Below are 5252 nucleotides of genomic sequence, written 5' to 3' on the forward strand. Positions count from 1 at the left end.
GGCCCTCCCTTTTTTTCAGTTGCATGTCACAGTTACAGAAAGTCCTACGTTGACTCTCAACTAAGAGTTTTGGTCAGATGTCTGCTTCAAATACCCAACACAGACAGGAGAGCCTTCTGGAAATGGTCTGTCTGGATAGATAGAAGTAGAGGGCAGCGGGGGTGCATTTGTCAACAGGTTGAAACATCCAAAAAGAGGTCCTTCGAGCCGGAATTCAACCAGCGACCTAAGGATTGCTAATTTTCTCCTACAGACCTCCGCTCTACCAGATGAGCTATCGACGGATGCCAAGGCGGCAGTCGTGTGTTTCCTAAGCTTGCAAATATGTTCCATGAGCAGGAAACAAGAGTAGAATTGTCCTGCTTTTTGAAAAAGTCTGCAAACAAAAGCTTTGGAGGATGCGGGCATTGATCCCGCTACCTCTCACATGCTAAGCGAGCGCTCTACCATTTGAGCTAATCCCCCATGCCGGCACCACAGTTGTGTTGCTTTATTTTACCACGAGTACGATCACCACATACTTTTTAAAGAGGTTGCTTTGAAGAGCTTTTTTTTTTTTTTTTTTTTAAGTGTGGATGTCTTTCTCCCAAAAAAGTAGAAAGGGTGTGGAGCTTACAGGGTGCCTGGTGGTGTAAAAATACAGGTGAGCCATTGGTGTAGGGTGTGAAGAAGTGTGAGAAGAGAAAAAAAAAACAATTAATTGGATAAGAAAGTTGCAAAGTAGAAAGAATGGTCCAGATCAATCGGCCCTTTTGGTTGTGAGCCCAAAAGTCTTTGCCTGCGCCACTCTGTTGCAAAGGAGACGACATGTGGCATGAGAAACTGGGAGGTTGCATGAATAAAAAGCACAGTTCGAAGGTTGTGAAAACGAGACAGCTAGCGATTCGGGTCTCTGTTCTCTTCTGACGAGAAACAGAAGTGATGCCGACCATAATGTGGCTTTTTTACAGCTTTGATCAAAGAGGCCGAGTGTGGAAGTCTCTGTGGCGCAATCGGTTAGCGCGTTCGGCTGTTAACCGAAAGGTTGGTGGCTCAAGCCCACCCAGGGACGGCAGCGTGCTCTTTTTGTTTCAGTTACAGATAGTCTTAGGGTGACAATAAACAAAGAGTTTCGGCAGGAAGGAAAGGTCACTGGTTGAGCAACCCTTTCAACATGTACGGTGTGAGAAAAGAAAAAAAAATCCCAGTCAATAGGATTAAAAAGTTGCAATGTAAAAAGAATGGTCCAGATCCATGACAAGTGGCATGAGAAACTGGGAGGTTGCATGACTAATAAGCAAAGCTTGAAGGTTGTGAAAGTGTTTTTTTGTCTGATAACCGAAAGGTCGTTGGTTCAATCCCTCCCACTGATGGCTGGGCCCTCCCTTTTTTTCAGTTGCATGTCACAGTTACAGAAAGTCCTACGTTGACTCTCAACTAAGAGTTTTGGTCAGATGTCTGCTTCAAATACCCAACACAGACAGGAGAGCCTTCTGGAAATGGTCTGTCTGGATAGATAGAAGTAGAGGGCAGCGGGGGTGCATTTGTCAACAGGTTGAAACATCCAAAAAGAGGTCCTTCGAGCCGGAATTCAACCAGCGACCTAAGGATTGCTAATTTTCTCCTACAGACCTCCGCTCTACCAGATGAGCTATCGACGGATGCCAAGGCGGCAGTCGTGTGTTTCCTAAGCTTGCAAATATGTTCCATGAGCAGGAAACAAGAGTAGAATTGTCCTGCTTTTTGAAAAAGTCTGCAAACAAAAGCTTTGGAGGATGCGGGCATTGATCCCGCTACCTCTCACATGCTAAGCGAGCGCTCTACCATTTGAGCTAATCCCCCATGCCGGCACCACAGTTGTGTTGCTTTATTTTACCACGAGTACGATCACCACATACTTTTTAAAGAGGTTGCTTTGAAGAGCTTTTTTTTTTTTTTTTTTTTAAGTGTGGATGTCTTTCTCCCAAAAAAGTAGAAAGGGTGTGGAGCTTACAGGGTGCCTGGTGGTGTAAAAATACAGGTGAGCCATTGGTGTAGGGTGTGAAGAAGTGTGAGAAGAGAAAAAAAAAACAATTAATTGGATAAGAAAGTTGCAAAGTAGAAAGAATGGTCCAGATCAATCGGCCCTTTTGGTTGTGAGCCCAAAAGTCTTTGCCTGCGCCACTCTGTTGCAAAGGAGACGACATGTGGCATGAGAAACTGGGAGGTTGCATGAATAAAAAGCACAGTTCGAAGGTTGTGAAAACGAGACAGCTAGCGATTCGGGTCTCTGTTCTCTTCTGACGAGAAACAGAAGTGATGCCGACCATAATGTGGCTTTTTTACAGCTTTGATCAAAGAGGCCGAGTGTGGAAGTCTCTGTGGCGCAATCGGTTAGCGCGTTCGGCTGTTAACCGAAAGGTTGGTGGCTCAAGCCCACCCAGGGACGGCAGCGTGCTCTTTTTGTTTCAGTTACAGATAGTCTTAGGGTGACAATAAACAAAGAGTTTCGGCAGGAAGGAAAGGTCACTGGTTGAGCAACCCTTTCAACATGTACGGTGTGAGAAAAGAAAAAAAAATCCCAGTCAATAGGATTAAAAAGTTGCAATGTAAAAAGAATGGTCCAGATCCATGACAAGTGGCATGAGAAACTGGGAGGTTGCATGACTAATAAGCAAAGCTTGAAGGTTGTGAAAGTGTTTTTTTGTCTGATAACCGAAAGGTCGTTGGTTCAATCCCTCCCACTGATGGCTGGGCCCTCCCTTTTTTTCAGTTGCATGTCACAGTTACAGAAAGTCCTACGTTGACTCTCAACTAAGAGTTTTGGTCAGATGTCTGCTTCAAATACCCAACACAGACAGGAGAGCCTTCTGGAAATGGTCTGTCTGGATAGATAGAAGTAGAGGGCAGCGGGGGTGCATTTGTCAACAGGTTGAAACATCCAAAAAGAGGTCCTTCGAGCCGGAATTCAACCAGCGACCTAAGGATTGCTAATTTTCTCCTACAGACCTCCGCTCTACCAGATGAGCTATCGACGGATGCCAAGGCGGCAGTCGTGTGTTTCCTAAGCTTGCAAATATGTTCCATGAGCAGGAAACAAGAGTAGAATTGTCCTGCTTTTTGAAAAAGTCTGCAAACAAAAGCTTTGGAGGATGCGGGCATTGATCCCGCTACCTCTCACATGCTAAGCGAGCGCTCTACCATTTGAGCTAATCCCCCATGCCGGCACCACAGTTGTGTTGCTTTATTTTACCACGAGTACGATCACCACATACTTTTTAAAGAGGTTGCTTTGAAGAGCTTTTTTTTTTTTTTTTTTTTAAGTGTGGATGTCTTTCTCCCAAAAAAGTAGAAAGGGTGTGGAGCTTACAGGGTGCCTGGTGGTGTAAAAATACAGGTGAGCCATTGGTGTAGGGTGTGAAGAAGTGTGAGAAGAGAAAAAAAAAACAATTAATTGGATAAGAAAGTTGCAAAGTAGAAAGAATGGTCCAGATCAATCGGCCCTTTTGGTTGTGAGCCCAAAAGTCTTTGCCTGCGCCACTCTGTTGCAAAGGAGACGACATGTGGCATGAGAAACTGGGAGGTTGCATGAATAAAAAGCACAGTTCGAAGGTTGTGAAAACGAGACAGCTAGCGATTCGGGTCTCTGTTCTCTTCTGACAAGAAACAGAAGTGATGCCGACCATAATGTGGCTTTTTTACAGCTTTGATCAAAGAGGCCGAGTGTGGAAGTCTCTGTGGCGCAATCGGTTAGCGCGTTCGGCTGTTAACCGAAAGGTTGGTGGCTCAAGCCCACCCAGGGACGGCAGCGTGCTCTTTTTGTTTCAGTTACAGATAGTCTTAGGGTGACAATAAACAAAGAGTTTCGGCAGGAAGGAAAGGTCACTGGTTGAGCAACCCTTTCAACATGTACGGTGTGAGAAAAGAAAAAAAAATCCCAGTCAATAGGATTAAAAAGTTGCAATGTAAAAAGAATGGTCCAGATCCATGACAAGTGGCATGAGAAACTGGGAGGTTGCATGACTAATAAGCAAAGCTTGAAGGTTGTGAAAGTGTTTTTTTGTCTGATAACCGAAAGGTCGTTGGTTCAATCCCTCCCACTGATGGCTGGGCCCTCCCTTTTTTTCAGTTGCATGTCACAGTTACAGAAAGTCCTACGTTGACTCTCAACTAAGAGTTTTGGTCAGATGTCTGCTTCAAATACCCAACACAGACAGGAGAGCCTTCTGGAAATGGTCTGTCTGGATAGATAGAAGTAGAGGGCAGCGGGGGTGCATTTGTCAACAGGTTGAAACATCCAAAAAGAGGTCCTTCGAGCCGGAATTCAACCAGCGACCTAAGGATTGCTAATTTTCTCCTACAGACCTCCGCTCTACCAGATGAGCTATCGACGGATGCCAAGGCGGCAGTCGTGTGTTTCCTAAGCTTGCAAATATGTTCCATGAGCAGGAAACAAGAGTAGAATTGTCCTGCTTTTTGAAAAAGTCTGCAAACAAAAGCTTTGGAGGATGCGGGCATTGATCCCGCTACCTCTCACATGCTAAGCGAGCGCTCTACCATTTGAGCTAATCCCCCATGCCGGCACCACAGTTGTGTTGCTTTATTTTACCACGAGTACGATCACCACATACTTTTTAAAGAGGTTGCTTTGAAGAGCTTTTTTTTTTTTTTTTTTTTAAGTGTGGATGTCTTTCTCCCAAAAAAGTAGAAAGGGTGTGGAGCTTACAGGGTGCCTGGTGGTGTAAAAATACAGGTGAGCCATTGGTGTAGGGTGTGAAGAAGTGTGAGAAGAGAAAAAAAAAACAATTAATTGGATAAGAAAGTTGCAAAGTAGAAAGAATGGTCCAGATCAATCGGCCCTTTTGGTTGTGAGCCCAAAAGTCTTTGCCTGCGCTACTCTGTTGCAAAGGAGACGACATGTGGCATGAGAAACTGGGAGGTTGCATGAATAAAAAGCACAGTTCGAAGGTTGTGAAAACGAGACAGCTAGCGATTCGGGTCTCTGTTCTCTTCTGACGAGAAACAGAAGTGATGCCGACCATAATGTGGCTTTTTTACAGCTTTGATCAAAGAGGCCGAGTGTGGAAGTCTCTGTGGCGCAATCGGTTAGCGCGTTCGGCTGTTAACCGAAAGGTTGGTGGCTCAAGCCCACCCAGGGACGGCAGCGTGCTCTTTTTGTTTCAGTTACAGATAGTCTTAGGGTGACAATAAACAAAGAGTTTCGGCAGGAAGGAAAGGTCACTGGTTGAGCAACCCTTTCAACATGTACGGTGTGAGAAAAGAAAAAAAAATCC

This window comes from Rhinoderma darwinii, chromosome 4, assembly GCF_050947455.1.
Source record: "Rhinoderma darwinii isolate aRhiDar2 chromosome 4, aRhiDar2.hap1, whole genome shotgun sequence".
Classification (NCBI taxonomy): domain Eukaryota; kingdom Metazoa; phylum Chordata; class Amphibia; order Anura; family Rhinodermatidae; genus Rhinoderma; species Rhinoderma darwinii.